The sequence below is a fragment of the Oncorhynchus tshawytscha genome, linkage group LG06 (assembly GCF_018296145.1).
Source record: "Oncorhynchus tshawytscha isolate Ot180627B linkage group LG06, Otsh_v2.0, whole genome shotgun sequence".
In the NCBI taxonomy this organism is placed as follows: Eukaryota; Metazoa; Chordata; class Actinopteri; order Salmoniformes; family Salmonidae; genus Oncorhynchus; species Oncorhynchus tshawytscha.
The window spans coordinates 42257120-42280316 of record NC_056434.1 but is presented as its reverse complement, the minus strand read 5'-3'; the positions used below and the strand labels follow the sequence as shown (position 1 = coordinate 42280316).

The 23197-nt window shown below is 42.3% G+C and overlaps 1 protein-coding gene across 11 annotated transcripts in view; it reads right to left on the bottom strand.

Annotated features, from left to right (window-relative positions):
* The window catches only part of LOC112252562 (protein-methionine sulfoxide oxidase mical3a-like), a 124594-nt gene that overhangs the window by 75253 nt on the left and 26144 nt on the right, over window positions 1-23197 (bottom strand). For all 11 annotated transcript variants that reach the window (XM_042323274.1, XM_042323275.1, XM_042323267.1 and 8 more), the window contains exon 2: window positions 18617-18882. The gene's annotated coding sequence lies outside the window, so the exon portion shown is untranslated. The remainder of the gene's footprint in view (window positions 1-18616; window positions 18883-23197) is intronic.

The following is a 23197-nucleotide window of genomic DNA, read 5'->3' as shown; positions in this document are numbered from 1 at the left end:
ACTACATGTTCATGTACTACATGTTCATTTACTACATGTTCATTTACTACATGTTCATGTACTACATGTTCATGTACTACATGTTCATTTACTACATGTTCATGTACTACATGTTCATTTACTACATGTTCATGTACTACATGTTCATGTACTACATGTTCATGTACTACATGTTCATGTACTACATGTTCTTTTCTTATTGGTGTTGCATTGTCGAGGAACCTGCAAGTAAGCATTTGGTTGGCCAGTGTATACTATGTGTATCCTGTACATACCACTAATAAAAGTTAAAACATACAAGGGCAGGCTCAACCCTTTCCCTTTTTCAGTTTCCATTGCAGGAACAGATGGTTGTCTAGTCAAAAAGCTACGAAAAGACAAAGATTCAGAGCACATGGAGTACACAATTGTTGTTGACTGTAACTAAAAACCACATCTGGCAAAGACCAACTTCGAACCATCTGTCTTTCACATCTTATATGAAGCAAAAACATATATTTCAGGCTGTGATGGTCATACTTCACAAACCCCTGCTCTGATTTTGATACAAAACCACTTGCGATAATGTGTGGGGAATTTCACCTCCACGCCAGACTGGAAAACCATTTCCATCCAGACAAACTAATGCTCAGCAGAATAACAGACACCTCTTGGGCATCTAGTCCGATCTATCATCATTTTCTCTAACTAGGCTGTCTGGTTATGTTCACATGTTCAGGCGGTCAGGTTTCAGCCAGCCTGTGCTGCGAGCCTGTCCTTCACCCAAAAACCTCTCGACCCATCTCTTCCACAACATCAATTGTCCTACAGCTCACGCAAACAATATTCCATATGGCACCACTGGGTCAGACACTGGACTGACCCTTCACGGAGGGAACTAAGGACAGAGTTGAATTCCATTTCAGTTCCTGCCAATTTAACTGGACATGGGATTTCTTCTGAATTGGAAAGCGATTGAATTCCAGATTTTTCTTTTTAAAAAATCATCCCATCCCAGACTATGGGTCATCGGATTTGTTAGGGAACTCAGTCAAAGCCATGGAAAGAAATGAATTACTCTACAGTAGTAACTCAAAATCTCTTCACTCAAGGGGAGTATTTAGCGCCAACAAAGGATTGCTCCTTTTAAATTCTATTAGTACCAGTAGCTGTATAATCGGATTGAATGGCCAGTGTGTTTTCATCTACATGCTCAATTACAGGAGCCTGCCAGGCTAGTCGCCAGTCACTCACCTGGTGTAGGCTACCTCTCAAATGACTCAGACACCACCTCCTTCCCAGCCCTGGGTTGCCCCAGTCATTACAGCTGCCAATGCCATCAACACACACAAAGGAACACAGAGGAAGATAGGAGCAAATACAGGAGAAAATACAGGGCATTAATAAATAGAGCCACAAAATCAGCATCTGTTGCTACTGCATGTCATAAATCCATTTGGTTACACGGTTCCAGGGATTTTGATATCTGACTATCTTTCCAAGCATTTGCATACTTTAGGGAAATAGCAGGGTGTGTGGTGGCGTATCTCCAGTTACTCATTAGATTGGGTTTCCTAGGGATCTAACCTGAAACCTGTAAGCAAACAGAGCCGTACAGCGAGTAGTTTCCAAAGCTTAGTCACGTCAACTGTGAAATGGTGGAGCCGGAGAGGAGGAAGAGGCCTCAGACTAGGTACATGTTTGCTTTTCATCTATAAGCCTTCTGCTTGTGAAAGAGTCGTTTATTGTGTGGGCTCGAGCCATAATACTCCTCCTAACCAGTAGCAATAATATTACAACAGACTCTCGCTTTCTCTCGGTTTTACATTATGAAATCTCACTTGCCATTCAGAGAGTTCAAGTTTTTCGTGACCATGTTCATGATTCAAAACACAACAGCAGCTGTTGATGAAATACATTCTTGGTTGCAGAATTGCTGTAGAATAAGTCAACTAACAGCAATGTTCCACTGAGCCACACAAAGTTCAATGACACGCTGCATTTCAGTATGGCTCGAGGATGGGGTAAATCCACTTGAATTCAATCACTCAATCACCCCTTTTGATTTGAAAGAAACATTCCATACATATTTGCCCATTGTAGACCTGAATGCCCAAGCATTCAAAGAGATAAAGCTGCTCAAAGTTGACCCATTTTGCATAACCCACCATGCCATGAGACATCCATGTCGTCATCACTGGAAAAGATAAACGGTTGAGATCGATATCATTTATAAGCTTGCAAACAGGGTTGTCAAACAATTTGATATTAATGTTTATCAAAATGTCATTTTTTTCCCCCTTTGACATCAATTATCTTAAAAATGTGTAAACTCCAATTTATTTCATATTTCACATTATGTTGTAGCTTAGACCCCATTTTACATCATCTAAGGATTTTGTGTTGTGCCTGTCATCAGTTGAGACAACATGACCTTGGATACAAGGTGGATGTCATGTTTTGGTTAATTAAATGTACAATCATGGGAATACAATTGAAATGTCAACTTACAAATCGTACCACAAAGACAGTTGGAGGTCCACACATCAGAGAATGTTGACTTGAATGGGAATATCCGTTTTAAAAAAAGGAGTGGTGATTGAATTCGTTGCTAAAAATGCAGGACATGATTGTATGGTTGCGGGATCTAGGACAAAGGGACAAAATTCATGACTGTCCCACACATTTGGAACATGTGGTCAATCTTGACCATGACCCTGTTGTCATGGAATTACCATCATTGGAATGAATCATTTCTTATAGGCTAAGCAGATGCAATATATCACTTTCGAATGAGAATAACATTGTCAGTTTAATAGTTTAATTGACTGACATTGTCCTTTTGCCAATGTTTGTAATGTGGGACCTTTGTTCATAGGGTAAATCCATTTGAATTAAATCACTTTTTGACAGCATCCCATTTGATTGAAACTTTTAGCTACATTTTTGCCCATGGAAGAAGTGGTCAGAAAGTGCATTTTTGGACCTGAATGCCAAAACATTCCGTAGATAAAGGTTCCTCATCACTGGAAAATATAAACGGTTGAGTTTGACAACACTGTTTGTAAGCGTTTAAATTATATCAAACAATTGTATTATTTCTTGACAAAAATGTGCTTTAATACAAAAATACGTTATTAAACTTTTAACTTCAATTGTCAAAAAACACATTTTTTTTCTATATTCGCATAGCTTAGACCCCATTTCCCATCATCTGATGTTTTTGTGTTGTGCCTGCCTTCGGTTAAGACACAACATGCCCTTGAATGCAGGGTGGGTGTCATTTCAATCCTAGAAATATAATTCATAGAAAGGACCTACAGTATCCCTTCAGACCACTGCAATTTAGCTGCCACAGCACTGACATTTTACATTTAATTGAAATTGTAACTTCTAATTACTACCACAAAGAAGACTGCCAGTCCAGTCCACCGCTGAATGTCATCTTAAATGGTCATGTCAATTCTAGTATCCACATTTCTATGATCTCAATAGGTTTCCTGTGGAGGGTCGACATTATTATTTTAAAAAGGTTGATTTGTCCACGTATTTCTGTCAGACATTCCAACCGGTCTCTTGCGGTCACTGTACTTATGGAAAGATATATAAATCATAAGGATGTGGTACTGGTGATGTTAAAACACTTCTCCAACCGTTGTTGAGAGCTGATATTCTGCACAGCGCAGGACGAGACGCATGTAATAGGCCTATTGTCAACCATCACATTACCTCAAATCCTTTTGGACTATATTCAAGCTAGGCTTGGAGGACAGTTAGGCCTGACCCTGGGTCTCGACCCCGCCCTGTGCAACTGGGTACTGAACTTCCTGACGGGCCGCCCCCAGGTGGTGAGGGTAGGCAACAACATCTCCACCCCGCTGATCCTCAACACTGGGGCCCCACAAGGGTGCGTTCTGAGCCCTCTCCTGTACTCCCTGTTCACCCACGACTGCGTGGCCACGCACGCCTCCAACTCAATCATCAAGTTTGCGGACGACACAACAGTGGTAGGCTTGATTACCAACAACGACGAGACGGCCTACAGGGAGGAGGTGAAGGCCCTCGGAGTGTGGTGTCAGGAAAATAACCTCACACTCAACGTCAACAAAACTAAGGAGATGATTGTGGACTTCAGGAAACAGCAGAGGGAACACCCCCCGATCCACATCGATGGAACAGTAGTGGAGAGGGTAGCAAGTTTTAAGTTCCTCGGCATACACATCACAGACAAACTGAATTGGTCCACTCACACAGACAGCATCGTGAGGAAGGCGCAGCAGCGCCTCTTCAACCTCAGGAGGCTGAAGAAATTCGGCTTGTCACCAAAAGCACTCACAAACTTCTACAGATGCACAATCGAGAGCACCCTGGCGGGCTGTATCACCGCCTGGTACGGCAACTGCTCCGCCCTCAACCGTAAGGCTCTCCAGAGGGTAGTGAGGTCTACACAACGCATCACCGGGGGCAAACTACCTGCCCTCCAGGACACCTACATCACCCGATGTTACAGGAAGGCCATAAAGATCATCAAGGACATCAACCACCCGAGCCACTGCCTGTTCACCCCGCTATCATCCAGAAGGTGAGGTCAGTACAGGTGCATCAAAGCTGGGACCGAGAGACTGGAAAACAGCTTCTATCTCAAGGCCATCAGACTGTTAAACAGCCACCACTAACATTGAGTGGCTGCTGCCAACACACTGACACAACTCCAGCCACTTTAATAATGGGAATTGATGGGAAATGATGTAAATATATCACTAGCCACTTTAAACAATGCTACCTTATATAATGTTACTTACCCGACATTATTCATCTCATATGCATACGTATATACTGTACTCTATATCATCGACTGCATCCTATGTAATACATGTATCACTAGCCACTTTAACTATGCCACTTTGTTTACATACTCATCTCATATGTATATACTGTGCTCGATACCATCTACTGTATCTTGCCTATGCTGCTCTGTACTATCACTCATTCATATATCCTTATGTACATATTCTTTATCCCCTTACACTGTGTATAAGACAGTAGTTTTGGAATTGTTAGTTAGATTACTTGTTGGTTATTACTGCATTGTTGGAACTAGAAGCACAAGCATTTCGCTACACTCGCATTAACATCTGCTAACCATGTGTATGTGACAAATAAAATTAGATTTGAACTACTTACAAAAAGTGCACTTCTGACAAAGAGCTACAAAAGTCATAAATGGCCGTATTAGACTGAAAGGTAATTTCGTCAAACTCTCCATGCTTATTAGTTGCTAATTCAAAGCACAGTATTTGTTGCTACTTCACTCAATCCCTTTTAAAAGTCTCCCGCCCTAACTGTTTTACAGTCCCTGAGACCAACTATGTTTCCTTGGCCAAATATTTCCAGATTTTCATAAAAACAGCATGTGGTCTCATTTCTGCATCACCAAATTTTGCACGATGCAAAAGAGTAAGCTAGGGGCAGCAGGTACCTACCCTGGTGGGTAGGAGCGTTGCACCAGTAACCGAAAGGTTGCTGGGTTGAATCCCCAAGCTGACAAGGTAAAAAAAATCTGTCCTTCTGCTCCTGAGCAAGGCAGTTAACCCACTGTTCCCCGGGCCCCCGATGACATGGATGTTGATTAAGGCAGCCCTCCGCACCTCTCTGAATCAGAGGGGTCAGGTAAAATGCGGAAGACACATTTCAGTTGAATGCATTCAGTAGTAAAACTAACTAGGTATCTCCCTCTTGAGATTTTAGTATGGTTAGCTGACTAGTCTTTTTTTTCTTTTTATTACCAGGCAGACAAAAATCAACCGGGCACACCAATAGGCAGCATGCTCTTGGATTGAAACAAAATACAGGAAGTCTAATAGTTTGTTAACACCATCTGCTCTAATTGGCTCAGGAAACAGTCATTCAAGAAGATCTTAATGCATCTTCCCATGAAACTGATTGAGATCAAATGATTGGCATATCATTCACGTTTGACAGTGATGATGGCTCCCTCAAAACAAGTAGGCTACACTGACCCGCAAACTCATCCGCTTGTCCCAAATTTGGGTGTTTTAAATGTGGTTACCTTATCATGGCCAGTAGTGTAGTGACTAGCATTTACTGCTCAGGCTTTCAACATGTCTGTCCCGTGCCACACACACATTCCCAGAGCACAAGCCATAATCCTGCAGCCTACAGTACAGTGCAGTACACACACACTTTAACCCTACTGGATGAGTGGAAATATGAGCAGCTCAGAGGGTACACCATCAGTGGACCTATGGTCCATCATAGAATGACCAGACAGGCAGAGAGAGGTTGGCCCCACCAGCCCTCTGCCCCCAGGACCATCGACCTATGGAACTGTTGGAACCCTCCTGCCCCAGCAGGCCCCCAGGCAACACTGGAGGAGTCTCCTCCCACAGACTATTTAAGATCTCCCCTCAGCATTTCACTTAAGCAGCAGTGGAGTGTTCAGTCACCTACCTCTCATGAGGAGGCTCCAAGCCAAACACCAGGCCAGGCCAACCTGGCCAAGAGAGACAGGAGAAGTGGGAAAGGCCTATTTTAGCCTGTGAATTGCTTCCCTGCCTACTACTCAATGCAAGAGTAACATGCTGACCACACCTCTCACGTTACAAAATAAAATGTAGACATACATGTTATTCAATCATTGCATCCAAACTGCTCATGCGCGTCAACGACCGTCTGCATAGCCCGGCGCTAAAATAGAACTTGGTTCTATTTGTGACTCTTGATGCACTACAAGTCCCACCTCTCCCATTTCCTTATTGGTTTATAGGAGCAGATACCCACGTGGGTGATTGAATGATGAACTGAGGTCCACACTCCAGTCCAGTTGGTAGTGGTAATGCACCTTAAAGTTGCTTGCCAACCGGCATATAAAGTCCAAAGAATAAGACTGAAGGAGGAGAGATTACTAGAAACTAACTTGGTTTACCCTTTTATCTGTGGATTAATTGTCAGAGTAGAGGACCTTGTGCATTTCAGGTAAAATAACAACCCAATGTTTATATCCCAGGACAAATTAGCTAGCAACAGCAAGCTAGCTAGCTAAATTGCCATGAATGTTTAATGCTTTTCGACCTAACCCCCAAATTAATATAGTTGGTTCAGGGTTCGTTTTGATATTTCAACCTGCGTGTCCTGATCCCATCTGGTGTGGATGGACAAAAATCAACATGCGCACTCGCGCCCAGTTTAGTAAGAGACGCTGCTGCCAACTCTAAACACCCAGGGCCATAGGAAGAAAGGCTTTCCCTGTGTGAATGAAGCAGCTCTGCTGTCGATTCATTCAGTGGGAAGGTAACCAAACCCCTGCACCATGCCGAGCCGTCAAACACGCTGATAGCTTCACCTGAGAGCATGAAAAAAAAGATTCCTCCTGAATTACACTTTAATCCCAAACAGATTTTACGTGCAGCAGGGGCAAGTTAAATTAACGCTTGGCCAGACGTCGTGTGAAGAAGCCAGCCTGTGAAAAGTGGGTTCTTTGCTTCTTCTGTTTCTCATTCGTGAATGTCACTCAAGAGTTTTGGGGTTTTTGTACATCCGCATTAAGTAGATTTCAAGTATCTGAACTGCATATGGTTAAAGTGATTTCACTTGAGCAAGTGCTCCTCCAGTAGAGTTCTAGATATCGAATGTAGCCAAGCAATGTGAGGTGAATTAACATAGGCCATGTAGTCTTGACAGCTGTCACAGTGGTCAGGAAGACAGCACATGCAGCTCTGCACCTGAAGAACAAAGAAAAATACATAACATATAGAAAAAATGCATAATTCTTTGACCTACAAAACAAAGCCCAACTCCTAATACATCTATGGATTCCCACTCATTGCCTCACATGCTTCTGTGCCTTCTCCTATTACCATCTCTCTCTCTGCCTGCCTGCCCCCTCGCCTGGCATGCCAGACTACCGTCGCTAAGGAAGTAAGGAACAGGAGGAGGTGGAGTGGGAGGAAGTGCCTCATTGCCTCCCGACCGTGTGCTTTGATGTGCAGCAGGGGGGCAGTTGGGGGCGAGGGTGGCAGTGGCCTGGCACTGGGGGAAGGTTATCTGTGAGACACAATATGGTGGGCAGCACACACGGCCCTGAGGGGTGGGCCACCATGAGAGCAAGTCTGACATTGTGACAAACAAGCACAGTTCTGTTAATCTGTTCCATTATGATGTTCTCTCTAGATAAGAAGGTAATGGGGGACAGGGAGCACCTTGACATGCAGAGGGTTAGCAAATGTGAAATATGATGTGGTCTCAAGAGATGGGCTTGAGTTGGGCAGGGGTGTTGTGGGAGAAAAAGTTGCACATGCTTGCAGTATAGCCTGTTATCGATAAAGCACAGTGGCCTTATCAACTATTAACTTACAACAAAGAGGAACATTTTAAAATACGGTTAAACAGAGAAAAAGTGTTGGATGCCTGTGACTTGAAAGGTAGAGTCAGCGTAATCTTGAAGGGGAAGTCAGCTGTGTACTACACCCAGGGGTGTCATTGCTCCCTGGCCTCAGTGCAGGCAATGGTATATTAATCATGTAGTCTTCAGGGTTTGTGTCGTACAGCCATGGTGTAAAAGGAATAATCAACTAGGGGCGTGCTATGGAAAATAATGAACAACGTGGACGGTGTGTTCCACGACGCACTAGTGGAGTGGAACTGACCTTCCATGGAGTTGTGTTGCACTGTTTTCCAGAAAACGCTTAGAGCCCCTAGTTGATTGTCCCTTTTATACCATGGCTATAATTGAACACATTTGCCACTAGAAATGTGTTCATTTGCCAGTATACATTTTTCCCCACATCCATTGAAGTAGCTAGCACGTTTTTACTAGATAGACACAGCAGTTGCCATGGTCACCAAACAAACAGACTTGCTAGTTTAGCTAGCAAAACCACCAGTCCTAGCTTGCTATTATGAGAATCGAATTCAGCAATACCAACACTGTTTTCAATTCGACTTTTGCTTTCAAAAAGCAGCTCAAAGGCAACATGTAAAAATTGACTATAGTCATTGAATTCTACCGTGCAAATATACCCCAAGTTAAAGGGAAATGATTCACAAATTTGGACATCATACAATAATAACGAATTGCAGACCCTGGATATTTAAAACAGAGATTCTGCATTTTATTCCACACACATAATTGTCTTCAATTGTGCAAGCATCCATATAGAGCTCAGAGAAGTATCATGCTTTTGGGCTGAACCCTTAAAACAAAAACATCTGGTCTTAAAATGGTAAAAAGCCCACATTACCTGTATGTCCGGTTTTCATACAGCTTAACAAAAACCACTGCGGCTGCACTGGAAAAGTTCAAGGGTCACTTAAGTGGCTAAATGTAAACAGCTTCGTCTGACTTGGACATGCTTGTCACAGTGACCCAGTCCTGACCCTCAGAGCTCAAAAACTGGTACACCCTAAATCACCATATCAAAGCTTGTAGAAACAGCATATTATGTCCTCAGGCCTATGGCAATTCAACAAAAACAGAATTACACTTTTTTTTTGCCAGACAAAAACCATTGATTTCAAAGTTTAACAAACCATACAAGTCCATGCAAAAAGCCTATTTTGAACTGTTTATGCAGAAAATGTCACAAAAACACATTTACTGGCAGAAACGTACAGATGCAAAGTTTGGTAACAGAATTACAGTAAAATCTCCCTCAGTTTTTTAATGCAACCACGTTTTCCCAATTAAGATTCAAAAGATGTCTGCAGAAAGAATGGGGTGTCAGCTATGACATGACACCTTGAGTTTGAAAAATATATATTTGATTATTGAACTACAGCAGGTGAAGTGGATTTACATCCGGTAACAGAATGACATCATGGGTCCCTGATCTATACTGTACAGAAATGCATTATTATGGATAGGAATATCATTCCCTTCATGGTGATGTATCCTGTACACAAAAGTTAGAAAAATGCAATATCCTTCTTTTGCATATTTGGGTAATATTCTACACACTGGCTAATATTGTAATGAGCTCTGCCCCCAAACAAGACCACGTTTGGTTGGTCCAGACCAAATCTGAAACAACCATAGACGTCTATGTTTCACAAGTTTGGACAGCACAGTAGAGCACAGCAAAGTACAGTACAGCAGAGAAGAGTTCAGTACAGTACATTATACTATACTGTCCAAACTTGTGAAACATAGACATCTATGATTGGTTCAGATTTGGACCGGCCAGTGCGGACTGACCAAATTTCAACCACTTTTCAACATCCATGGACGTTCACTGTTGGTTGGTGCTCAGTAGGTGAGGATGCTTGTTAAAGTAAAATTGAAAGAGGGTAGGTGTCATGGTAAGTGTCAGTAAGAACTGGGACAGGTGACATTAACTGGACGGAGAAAGGAGAGAGGGGCAGAGTGAGAGCGAGAGAGGGGGGGGGTTGTCCAGAAGGTTTTCAGTCTTGCTTTGGCATTCAGACAACAGAAGGGGAAAAAACAGTTATGAGCTGAACATAACAGTATGCCAGTGGAAGAGATGACAGTAGCAGGTCACCCAACAGTGGTCTGTGACTTTTATTGATTTCCCAATTTGGTAACAGAATTACACATTTAATCAATTCATAAACAAAAAGTAATCAGTAAATACACTAACTAATTGGTAGGTCTACCTTTACTTGTTACTTCTGTGAACATTCATTATCCTCCCTCATGAGAAATTACAAAATATCATCAAGTTATGTAGGTTTTTGATAACGGAAATACAAGGTTTCTTAAATTTACAGAAGGCAGAATTTTTTTCTTCCTGAAACTAAATATAAAAGATGTTGTTTAAGACCCCTTTTCCATCTGTTTGACCAGAAATCAAAGCCTTTGCTTATTCCTAAAAGGGAAAATGGTTGAAAAATGTATATATGCCTTAATTTCTCTAAAATATAGACTTGTTTTTCATTTGACATGCTCCTATGCTCATGGGTCCTTTTACATGGAAATGCCCCCAAGCAAGCAATTGACCATTAGATTTCATGCTTTAAACAGACAATCAGCAATGCCTTTGCTGGCACAGCTTTTACCACATTCTTGATGATATAATGACATTTCTAATTCCAGCTCTTTAATATTTGATGGCATACTTAGATATTTGGTTAAGTTGGCAGGAAGCTAAGTGCTTTAGCGTAAAAGTCCCTAAGGTCTGCCTATTTTGATTAAGTTGAAGTTGCCCTCGAAGAACCGATGAAAAAGTGAAATATGACAACAATGACCTTCAGAAGGACATAAAGGGTTTGAAGAATGAGAATCAGTAAACTGCAGTCAATGTATAGATTAGTCAAAATAGCCTACACTAACTGGCTATAAAAGGTGAGATTGTGACTGACCAACTACATGTCAAGAACAACTGATATGTCCTGTATATTGCCCTCAATGGGAAAAGCACAATTTTCATTCAAACTTGACAGTATTATTGTTCATTGGTTCTGGTCTGGTACTGGATAGGACTACCTCAGTGTTCCTTGACGTTATCAGTTACTACTATAACTGCCACATGAACTCCACCGTAGGCTGCTTTTACATGGTATGTCCTTTTCCATGAGCCAAAGGAGATTGTTGGCTCAACACTCTTGAGATAATGGTCGAGGGTGACCTCATTTGGAACACTGGACAGATTTTAAAATGAAAGATGGCCGCTTGCTCAATAAATTCCTGAGGTAGCTGTTACAAAACATAACATCAACCATAACAGTTGCTGGCACAGGCATGGGCATCAGACATATCCTTTTAAGGCTAACCAAACACACTAGGCTGGGGGGGTCAAGTTACCATGCTTTTCAGGGGAAATCTGACAGTCACTTCCAGCTGTTTACTTCCTCCTCTACCGGAGTTGACTTTAAACACTTGCTTTCATCTTCCTGGTGTTCCCTTCCATATCCCAGTCAGTCACTTTCTGTTATAGGTCAGAGGAGCACAGGGACACTCTCTCCCTGGTCATATTAACTAGGGCACACCATAGCAAAATGTTCTGTAACAGAAAACAAAAATGTGCATTTCTTATTAGACAAGTCCAGGTAGTCTCTCCCTGTTCTAGTCCATTTTCTTCCGTTTGGTCCCTAATGAACATGACCCCTGTGTGAAGTGGCATAGTGAGAGGTGATTCTATAATCTAGCTCCAACCTGTCCAACTAGACTGCAACAGCCTCTTCCTTCAAAATCAGCTGGAAAAGCTGAGTCAGCCTGCAGACTTCCTCCTCTGACTGTATCCCAGGTCTCTAGGGAAAGGGACTGCAGATCTATAGTAGCACAGACCAGAGGGGCCTGGGTTAGCCCAGGCACTTAGCAATGTATTTATCACCTATGAACACTGACCCAAGACCTTTGTTCTGGCCTAGGATGACCAGAGCATACAGTACCTAAATGGCCTGGCTAAATGCAGCATAGTGGAATCAAGCAAAAATCTAAATCAATGATGTAGGCTAAATGCAAAGGATTGCTCTGCTAAGAAGGCGTAAGAACCCATTTGTCCACAGAGGAAACGTCTGTCAGGTTGAGACCTTATCACTTAGCCACAGACTGATTTTTGGGTATGTGCGGATGGTCAAATCTGGGTCAGAATGAGTCATGTACAGTACATTAAGCTAGTATTGCAAAGATTGAGTTACCCAAAATGGCATTTGAGAGTCAAACATGGTTTGACAAGGGCACATATTAAACAAAATCCGCTGATTGATATGGAACATTTTGACCGAATTTTCTAACATTGAATGGGGCCGTTCTGTTGTCCTTGTGCAATATTTCCCATTCATTGTGCCTAGGGACGTCAATGCTTTGCAGTAAGTCTCCCTCCTGTCTTGAATAATAACATTTTCCAGTGTTTCAGTGTAACCCTGTTGTTGACCTGCATTTCCATAATCTGCATAAATCAATTTGAGATTCCTAGCTTTGAGCAAGAAAACAAGTTGCATAAGAAGCCAGCCTACATCTCTCCCTCAAATAGAAAACGGAGACATACCAACAGCCTGGTCTAGGGGTGATGAGGACAGATGTCATGGTAGACTTTTTAGTCCACTTTCTTATAGCCTATAAATAGCTCAGTCTATACCGTCTACCAGTTACTAATATGAAAAAATGGGAGTGCATTAAAAATGTGTAACCTACTGTGTATATAGGACCAATAATGATCATAGCCAATGCAGAAAGGTCTACCTCATCTCGTGCGTAACAGAGAATTGTTTCATGCGAAATTAGACAATGTAACAAGCCGGGTAAAATGTCAACCACTTGCAGTACATGAAACGTCGATATGCATACATAATAGCCAATCATTTATACAATTTAGCTCTTTCATGTGTTACAATGTGGCAAACCAACAAAAATCGGCAACTGCTAATGTAAACAACGAGTGAAAATGGTATTTTGCAGCCGAATGCACGTCAATTTTAGAGGAGAAACAGTTCAGAAAAGGTAACGGATGTGAAGGAGTTGATTATTTAAACAATTTAATCACCAAAGCGTGACATTCCGAAACGTGCAGGAGGAGTAGCCTACTTACCTAGCTCCTGTTAGCTAGCTAGAATCTCATAAAATCGGCACTGTTACAAACGATCCGCGAATGCAAACAACTCTTAGCTTTGGTCCATATGTTTATTGAATCCAGCCGTATATCCGGGAAGATATGCTATTTCGATTATTCTTGCCTTCTCTATATTCCGCCTGGTATGTATGTATGTACTGTAGCTATGTTTTATGTGGGCTATACCGCAGCTTGGTTGGGCACATTCAGCGAGAAGACGCAACTTGAAAACTGACAGAGGGAGAGCGCATAACGATGTTGAGGGGGTGGCATAAACCCTCGACAAGAGAAGCGCTTTTCGAAGACAACATATTTGCGCAAGTATTCCAATGACATACATTAAACCACTATATAGAAAAACTAGATTGCTGTAATCAAAGGGAATAGTTCTCATTTTGTTATACAACTCTGAATGTCAGACAACTGCAACGAGAAACCCCTTCAACTGTTCAAAGTGAGACCGTATGTTTTAACTCCGTTTAATCCGATTGGTTTCTTCGAACGTGACGCTAGAGTGGGATGCAGTCAATAGACCAAAACATCAGTAGAGGCAGCAAAGCCTTGTGGAATTGTTTCACCTGTCTGTTTGATCGCTAAGATCAATATGTGTATGCAGATACCTGCGATGCTGTGAGACATTTGTATTTGATGAAAGTGGGCGTGTAGGTGCAGGTAGGTGCTCCAATAAAGTATTATTGTCACCTAGTCTAGAGTCTATCTGATGTGGCAGGGCGAGTTTAACAAACAGTGAAGCACAAAGAACTATAATGGTTTTGGTTATTTAACGTTAAACTGTAGATGAGAAAAGGCTGAGCGGGCGCAATGCCTCTCATCAAACTAAAATTACTGTGTGAGAAAATGATAGGTTTCCCATTTGATCCCACTTGGCAAGACATCGGATGAAAAGGCCCAGTGCAGAGAGAGACATTACAGACAAAAATCAACATTGTCACTGTTACACTACTCCTGTTGTTCTTTGTGAATCAAGCATCCAAGAAAATGACGGTGTCAAGGATCCTAAATTGCCCTGCCAGAACAAACACATCAGAGATTCATTACCCTAAAGATCATCAGACCGATAGGCCTCTATACGACCACCATAAACTCACATTGCCTCTTGTACTAATAGCATTGAAGTGTCATGACTGTTCCAAAGGAAAGGTCAATGGCATGCCGGTGCTGGCTGGCCCTTAATAAGACACACTTCAGTATCAAAGTGACGTGTGTTGCAAATGTACAAATGTTCACAAAGGAGAGGCAAGACCGGGACAGAACAACCGCTCCAAAATGTGACTTGTTGAGATAAAGCCAAGATAAACGTATCACAAATAGGCCCTTATCTGTTCTAACGTGAGTGTTCAGGGGGATTGAATGCAGCTGTGAGCCCACCAAAAACAAGAGTGTATTATGTTGGCAGGAAGAGCCCCTGTAACACACACATACAGTGCATTCGGAAAGTATTCAGACCACTTTCCACATTTTGTTACATTACAGCCTTATTCTAAAATTGATTAAATAGATGTTTTCCCCTCATTCATCTACACACAATACCCCATAATTACAAATCAAAAACAGTTGTTTTTTTTGCAAATGTATTACATGTTTTTAAACTTCATCACATTTACGTAAGTATTCAGACCCTTTACTCAGCAAAGCACCGTTGGCAGCGATTACAGCTTCGAGTCTTCTTGGGTATGATGCTATAAGCTTGGCACACCTGGATTTGGGAAGTTTCTCCCATTATTTTCTGCAGAACCTCTCAAGCTCTGTCCGGTTGGATGGTTAGCGTCGCTGTACAGCTATTTTCAGGTCTCTGCAGAGATGTTAAATCGGGTTCAAGTCAGGGCTCTGGCTGGGCCACTCAAGGACATTCAGAGACATGTCCCGAAGCCACTCCTGCATTGCCTTGGCTGTGCGCTTAGGGTTTTTGTCCTGTTGGAAGGTAAACCTTCGCCCCAGTCTGAGTTCCGGAGCACTCTGGAACAGGTTTTCAATCAAGGATCTCTCTGTACTTTGCTCCATTCCTCTTTCCCTCAATCCTGACTAGACTCCCAGTCCCTACTGCTGAAAAACATCCCCCCCAGCATGATGCTGCCACCACCATGCTTCACCGTAGGGATGGTGCCAGGTTTCCTCCAGACGTGATGTTTGGCATTCAGGCCAAAGAGTTCAATCTTGGTTTCATCAGACCAGAGAATTTTGTTTCTCATGAGTGGCTTCCGTCTGGCCACTCTATATGGAGATGGTTGTCCTTCTGGAAGGTTCTCTCATCTCCACAGAGGAACTCTGGAGCTCTGTCAGAGTGACCATCAGCTTCTTAGTCACTTCCCTGACCAAGGACCTTATCCCCCAATTGCTCAGTTTGGCCGGGCGATCAGCTCTAGGAACGGTCTTGGTGGTTCCAAACTTCTTCCATTTAAGAATGATGGCGGCCACTGTGTTCTTCGTGACCTTCAATGCTGCAGACATTTTTTGGTACCCTTCCCCAGATCTGTGCCTCAACACAATCCTGTATTGGAGCTCTACAGACAATTCCTTTGAACTCATGACTTGGTTGTTGCTCTGACATACACTGTCAACTGTGGGACCTTATAGAGACAGGTGTGTGCCTTTCCAAATCATGTCCAATCAATTGAATTTACCACAGGTGGACTCCAAGTTGTAGAAACACCTCAAGGTTGATCAATGGAAACAGGATACATCTGAGCTCAATTTCGTGTCTCATAGCAAAGGGTCTGAATACTAATGTAAATAAGGTATTTCTGTTTTTCATTTTTTATAAATTTGCAAAAATTGCTCAAAACCTGTTTTCGCTTTGTCATTATGGGGTATTGTGTGTAGCTTGATGAGGGGGGATAATTTGATCCTTGTCAGAATAAGGCTGTAACGTAACAAAATGTGGAAAAGGGGAAGGGGTCTAAATACTTTCCGAATGCACTGTATACACACGCACTCGCGCAATTACACACACATATATACGTACACACACTATCAGCTATCTGCACATTAGAGACCGTGGCTGCTCTCTCTAGGACCCAGAAAGGCAGACACTCTTCTATCATTGGATGTACTGGAGGGCCAAGCTGACCTCCAAACTCAGATAAAGGTTCTCCATCTCTGCCACTGATATTGATGCTGCATGAACTTCCACTCGAAATGTTGACTTGACGCGACATAGCATGTGTGTGAGAGGCTAATTTGTAATTACCTTGCCACTAACCTGGTGGCTTTCTTATAGCATTGATATTTGGGGCGGCAGGTCACCTAGTGGTTAGAGCGTTGGGCCAATAACCGAAAGGTTGCTGGATCGAATCCCTGAGCTGACAAGGTAAAAAAGGCAGCACTGTTCTCCGGAAGGCCGACATTGTAAATAAGAATTTGTCCTTAACTGACTTGCCTAGTTAAATAAAGGTTCAAATTAAAAAACATGATCTGTTATTTCATTGGACAGTGGATGTAAGAAATGTGTGTTAAGCAGAAAATATGGCCTAGGCTTTAAATTCAGGGGTGACCTAGTGGTATGAGCATTGGACTAGTAACCGAAAGGTTGCAAGATTGAATCCCCGAGCTGACAAGGTACAAATCTGTCGTTCTGCCCCTGAACAGGCAGTTAACCCACTGTTCCTAGGCCGTCATTGAAAATAAGAATTTGTTTTTAACTGACCTGCCTAGTTAAATAAAGGTAAAATACAAAATATTCTGATAACGGTAAAGTAACAGAGAAGAGAGATATGACCAGGTAACTATGCTATAATGCACTAAAGGCCTGCTGTATGTCTCAACCACCACGTAAAGTGGTTAAACTGTCACCTCACAAGTAAGCAATACAAATAGAGAAAAGGGTCATAGAATTTGAAAGCCACTGGAAAAAGCATGAAGAAAATACCAAAATGAATCACACACACTGCTACCTCCATGTATTTCTTATCATGCAGATGATCTGATAGAGGTTTAGGTAGGCCTACAGTACAATGGTAGACAGATGGGCTACACACACTCGCACACTGACTCCGAGTTAAGTAAAAACAGTAGCCAGTTTAGTAATGTTATCATTAACGTTTAAACTACCAAACACACAGTGAAAGGTCCTGTGTGACGATTCCATATGAAGTCAAGTAAACAGAAAACGCTGTTCTGCCGTCATACATTAGTTGCCATTTACAGAGCTATGATAATTACACAAAATGGGGGAAAACCAGCTTCTATGAAAAATCCTGCTGTCAAATAAATGACATGACTATACTGCAGTTCTGTATTATGTGTAGATTGCATGTTAATAATAATTATATTTTATGGCGATAATGTTATGCCACATTAGCTGTGCTAAAACAGCATATTCATTGGCTAGGGTTGAATAGATTTCAAATTGCTGCTCTCACATATCTTAGGTTAAAAACAGTTTGCATAATGGACAAATCATCTGCACAGTCTAATGACTCATTGACACCAGTGATCCTACCTACAGATCCATGTCACACACTAGTAGTACCAGCTGTGCTCCCCATAGTGAAGGAGAGCACGTCGTCTCCAGTCTCTTGCCATCGTCACAAGGACATTCCACATATTGGGCCTCAGGTTGCCCTAGTTGTATCTGCAGGGTTTTGCTAGTTAAGCAAACCGCAGGGGGCCCAAGAATGTCAACTGACTCCAACTGACTTGAGAGGGAGAGATCTTGCTGGGTGAGGAGCTAATAAAAGAGAGCTACTGAGGTAGAAAAGAGGAGTTGCACAGCCCACTGAGAGGATGACAGTCATTACGAAACATCAGAGAGGATCCACTCAGATCTCTGCAGGTGACATCATTCAGCTGTGACCGTCCCTCTTTTTGTTTTGTTTTATGACACCTCTCTTCCAGTGAAGATCTGTCCACTACAGACACAGATCATCTGTGAGATCTCACTGACTCCTGTAGACAAAGGACTCTTACTTATGACAGAGAGTCCCTCACACATTCCACACGTAACAAAGGAAACATGCATGATGTCATCCCTGCAATCTTCAAAGACATCTACCGGGTAGGACATTGCTCATAATAAACACATGTTGTCACTCGTGCAGCAAATATACATTCAGCGTGCTGGGTGTGTAGGAGAGAGTGGTGACAGTACTTACAGAGGAAAGGTGCGCAGCATAGGTGTCTGGGGTTTGTTCTCTTGCTCTCCCGCCCTCTGTCTATCCTCCCTCCTCTTCTCTTCCCTTCTCACCACAGTAAGATGCTGTCTGGACCAGTGCACATTGTCATGGCAACCCGAAAGAGGGATTCTCACGTGACCTAGTCACCGAGCTCAAGGATTGGCCAGACAGGGGAAAGGGGGCCCCTCCTCTCAGCGGTGAGATCACACGACCAGTGGCTCACAAAGGGAGGGCTCCCGGGCCGCCTGTAAAGAAACACACAATGGGAAGTCTTCAGAAGGGGTGGGGTAACTGGAGCTAATGCACCAAGGCAACAGGGAAGGACTTGACTGATCTGAGAGGTGTCTGTCTCGTATGTCTGCCTGCCTGTCTGTCCACTACTACTGGGCTAGGCTTTGTAATGGGGTGGGCACAAAATGTACTCCCAATGCTCCCAGCCTGAATGTGAGCTGTGATCACGGTCCAGGGTACACCCTGATTCACCCATATACATATATACAGAGAAACCAGATAGATGCACTGCTGTTGTTCAGTTAAATCTACCGTATGTGTAAATTATACTCCGTGAGCAAATGCGAACACTTGAACAATGCACATTAGATACCTGTGAATGGTAAACAATAGATCACATGCTCAGGCAGATGAACACATACACACCCTGATAATGTATTATATACTATCGACTTGACTGAGGCATTGAACAAAGACCAATGTCAGATGATATCCCCCATGACAGAACTCATTGTGTCTATACACTCAGTAGCACAGACCAAGGTTTCTGTTTGAAGTAAGGTCAAATAGTATTGATTGTCCTTTGCTGATAACTCATATCTAACAATAAGTGGTGCATTATGCATAATGGTGAGTTTCCAGAATGAGCAGATTACTGCACACTTACTTTCATCAAAAGAATACATTTGCCAGAGCCTCAGTTGAAAAGAGTGAAACAAGCAAGAAGCCCAATGGACCCACATAGGACAGGCTGCTGAACAGCATAAGTGCCATAATTACATAATGATAAGAACCTGCTTTAGATTTGCTGACGTTTTACAGGCAAGAAAATTGGAGTTAAGGCTTGTGGGACTTGGACCAAGTGCAGCTAGCAATTGGAGTGCAGTTAGCTGGTGGCTGGGGAGCTGGGAAAGAACATTCATTCCACTGTTCATGGTGGAAACAAAAGAATTTGAAAAGCGGGTCGGGAGGATTTTTAACTCCATTTTGGGAAAGAGGGTGTCATTCTATTTCACTGTCCCTCCAAAGGATGACATATGTGAGCTGTGATCATGGTCCAGGGTACACCCTGATTCACCCAGGCCACAGACACTGAGGCAAAGACAATGGTCTGTGATTGGTCCAGTTTGCCAAACCCGGGAGGAGATGTGAAAGTGTTTCTGGGACATACCGGTGAGGTCATTGTGTAGTCTTTGCCACGAACACACTCATTTTCAGAGCATCTCCAGTCTTCGTGAAAGGCACATTCAACACAGAGTTGCTTCCTGTCCATTGAATACTGTAATGGACTTCAATGACATTCCTTTCTGAAGGTTAAGTTTGACAATCACAACAACAAATACAACCGTTTTCCCAAGAAATCAGGACCACTCCACACAGACATACACAAAATGACCATGCACTGCTGCTCGAATAAGGTTCAGCTAAACTTCCCAGGGTTTTCGGTGAACAATTCATTAACTGTCTTGTTATCTCTGATCTGTGTTTGCCAGAGTGAACATACAGTCTCGTGATTGGCTGGCTCTGGCTGAGCTCTTGTTGGGACAGCGGCTGTCACAGCCAATCAGAGAGATTGCTCAAACGCAGCACTCCAGAGTTATGTATTTTCACTTCTAATGCAATACTGTAGCTGGGCAGACAGACTGGTGAAGTGTTAGGCTTACTAATAAAACGTGCTCTCCCTGTAACCAAAGCATCCATTTCTCCAAGGGAACAGCCGAGTAAAATGAAAGTGTAACTCAATATAACATTAATGAAGCATTATAGTATACTCTGTAATGTTACGTTTTTTAAAAAATGATTCGTCACACAAAATTCTTGTTTTCCATTTAGATTGAGTGCCTTTGTGTTAGGTTATTTTATGGTTTGTTGCCATGTAAAGTGGTAATGTTAGAACTGTACGTGGCTTAGTGGAGTAAACTGTAGAGACAATCCTACATGAGACGATTACCTCAGCAGTCGAAGCCCTTAGCCCTTAGTAAAGAGTGGTCCATCCTGTTGGTCACACGCACGCACACACACACACACACACACACACACACAAATCAGTCGCAGCCAAATGCATGAAAATCCATTCATTTTCCAGTTATGTTGACTTTTCCAAAGAGACAGAGAAGAGCTTTGATCATCAGCATAAAAGAAGGTGTAGAACAAAAGACAGTACAGATGTTTTCCTTCCTTCCTAAAGTCAGAGAGTATCGACTGTACTGTAACTGTTGTGGTTTAAAATGAACTGTACTGTAACTGTTGTGGTTTAAAATGAACTGTACTGTAACTGTTGTGGTTTAAAATGAACTGTACTGTAACTGTTGTGGTTTAAAATGAACCTTTGGTGTAACTGTTGGTTTAAAATGAACTCTACTGTAACTGTTGTGGTTTAAAATGAACTGTACTGTAACTGTTGTGGTTTAAAATGAACTGTACTGTAACTGTTGTGGTTTAAAGTGAACCTTTGGTGTAACTGTTGGTTTAAAATGAACTCTACTGTAACTGTTGTGGTTTAAAATGAACTGTACTGTAACTGTTGTGGTTTAAAATGAACTGTACTGTAACTGTTGTGGTTTAAAATGAACTGTACTGTAACTGTTGTGGTTTAAAATGAACTGTACTGTAACTGTTGTGGTTTAAAATGAACTGTACTGTAACTGTTGTGGTTTAAAATGAACTGTACTGTAACTGTTGTGGTTTAAAGTGAACCTTTGGTGTAACTGTTGGTTTAAAATGAACTCTACTGTAACTGTTGTGGTTTAAAATGAACTGTACTGTAACTGTTGTGGTTTAAAATGAACTCAATATCAAGTCCATGAATAAAGTGGAACACAATGACTCTCGATATCAAAAGCCAATTTGATACATTTTAAGTATAGATTGAATGTGTACTGTGGTGGGTTTACAGTCCATTAATGTTAGTGTTCTCCAACTTTATTGGTCTCGGTGTCTATATTTGAAGCATATCATGTTATGAGTACCAGGCATTTGGTAGTAGCTTGCTATCTTGTTTCTGGAACAGAAAGCCTAGTATCCTCTTTATGTACTGTATGTGGATAAACCCAGCCTCGATATGCCCAGCGTATGCCAGGCCTGCCTCCTCAGCCCTATTGCTTTACATATTGGAAGTGAGTAGGGGATTGACGGGCTCTTTAACATGTGTGAGTGGGTGCTGGTGGGCTCACATTCCATTCAGGCTCTCAAGAAAAAAAGGTCAGTGTGTGTAGATCTACAGTTACCACACTGCCTTTAGCCCTGAGTGGAACACACATTCACACACACACACACACACACACGGTTGACGCCCTCACACAGTATGAGCCCATGCAGCATTGCCTCAGGGCACAACCAGGCTATCATCTCCACTATGTACAGTTGAAGTCAGAAGGTTACATACACTTAGGTTGGAGTCATTAAAACTCGTTTTTTTTCAACCACTCCACAAATGTCTTGTTAACAAACATAGTTTTGGCAAGTTGGTTAAGACATCTACTGTGTGCATGACACAGGTAATTTTTCCAACAACTGTTTACAGACAGATTATTTCACTTATAATTCACTGCATCACAATTCCAGTGGGTCAGAAGTTTACATACACTAAGTTGACTGTGCCTTTAAAACTTGGAAAATTGGCTTTAGATGCCTCTGATAAGCTATTTGACATAATTTGAGTCAATTGGAGGTGTACCTGTGGATGTATTTCAAGGCCTACCTTCAAACTCAGTGCCTCTTTGCTTGACATCATGGGAAAATCAAAAGAAATTAGCCAAGACCTCAGAAAATAAATTGTAGACCTCCACAAGTCTGGTTCATCCTTGGGAGCAATTTCCAAACGCCTGAAGGTACCACGTTCATCTATACAAACAATAGTATGCAAGTATAAACAACATGGGACCACGCAGCCGTCATAACGCTCAGGAAGGAGAAGCGTTCTGTCTCCTAGAGATGAATGTACTTTTGTGCGAAAAGTGCAAATCAATCCCAGAACAACACCAAAGGACCTTGGGAAGATGCTGGAGGAAACAGATACAAATGTATCTATATCCACAGTAAAATGAGGCCTATATCAACATAACCTGAAAGAACGCTCAGCAAGGAAGAAGCCACTGCTCCAAAACTGCCATAAAAAAGCCAGACTATGGTTTGCAACTGCACATGAGGACAAAGATCATACTTCTTGGAGAAATGTCCTCTGGTCTGATGAAACAAAAATAGAACTGTTTGGCCATAATGACCATCGTTATGTTTGGAGGAAAAAGGGGGAGGCTTGCAAGCCGAAGAACACCATCCTAACCGTGAAGCACGGCGGTGGCAGCATCATGTTGTGAGGGTGCTTTGCCT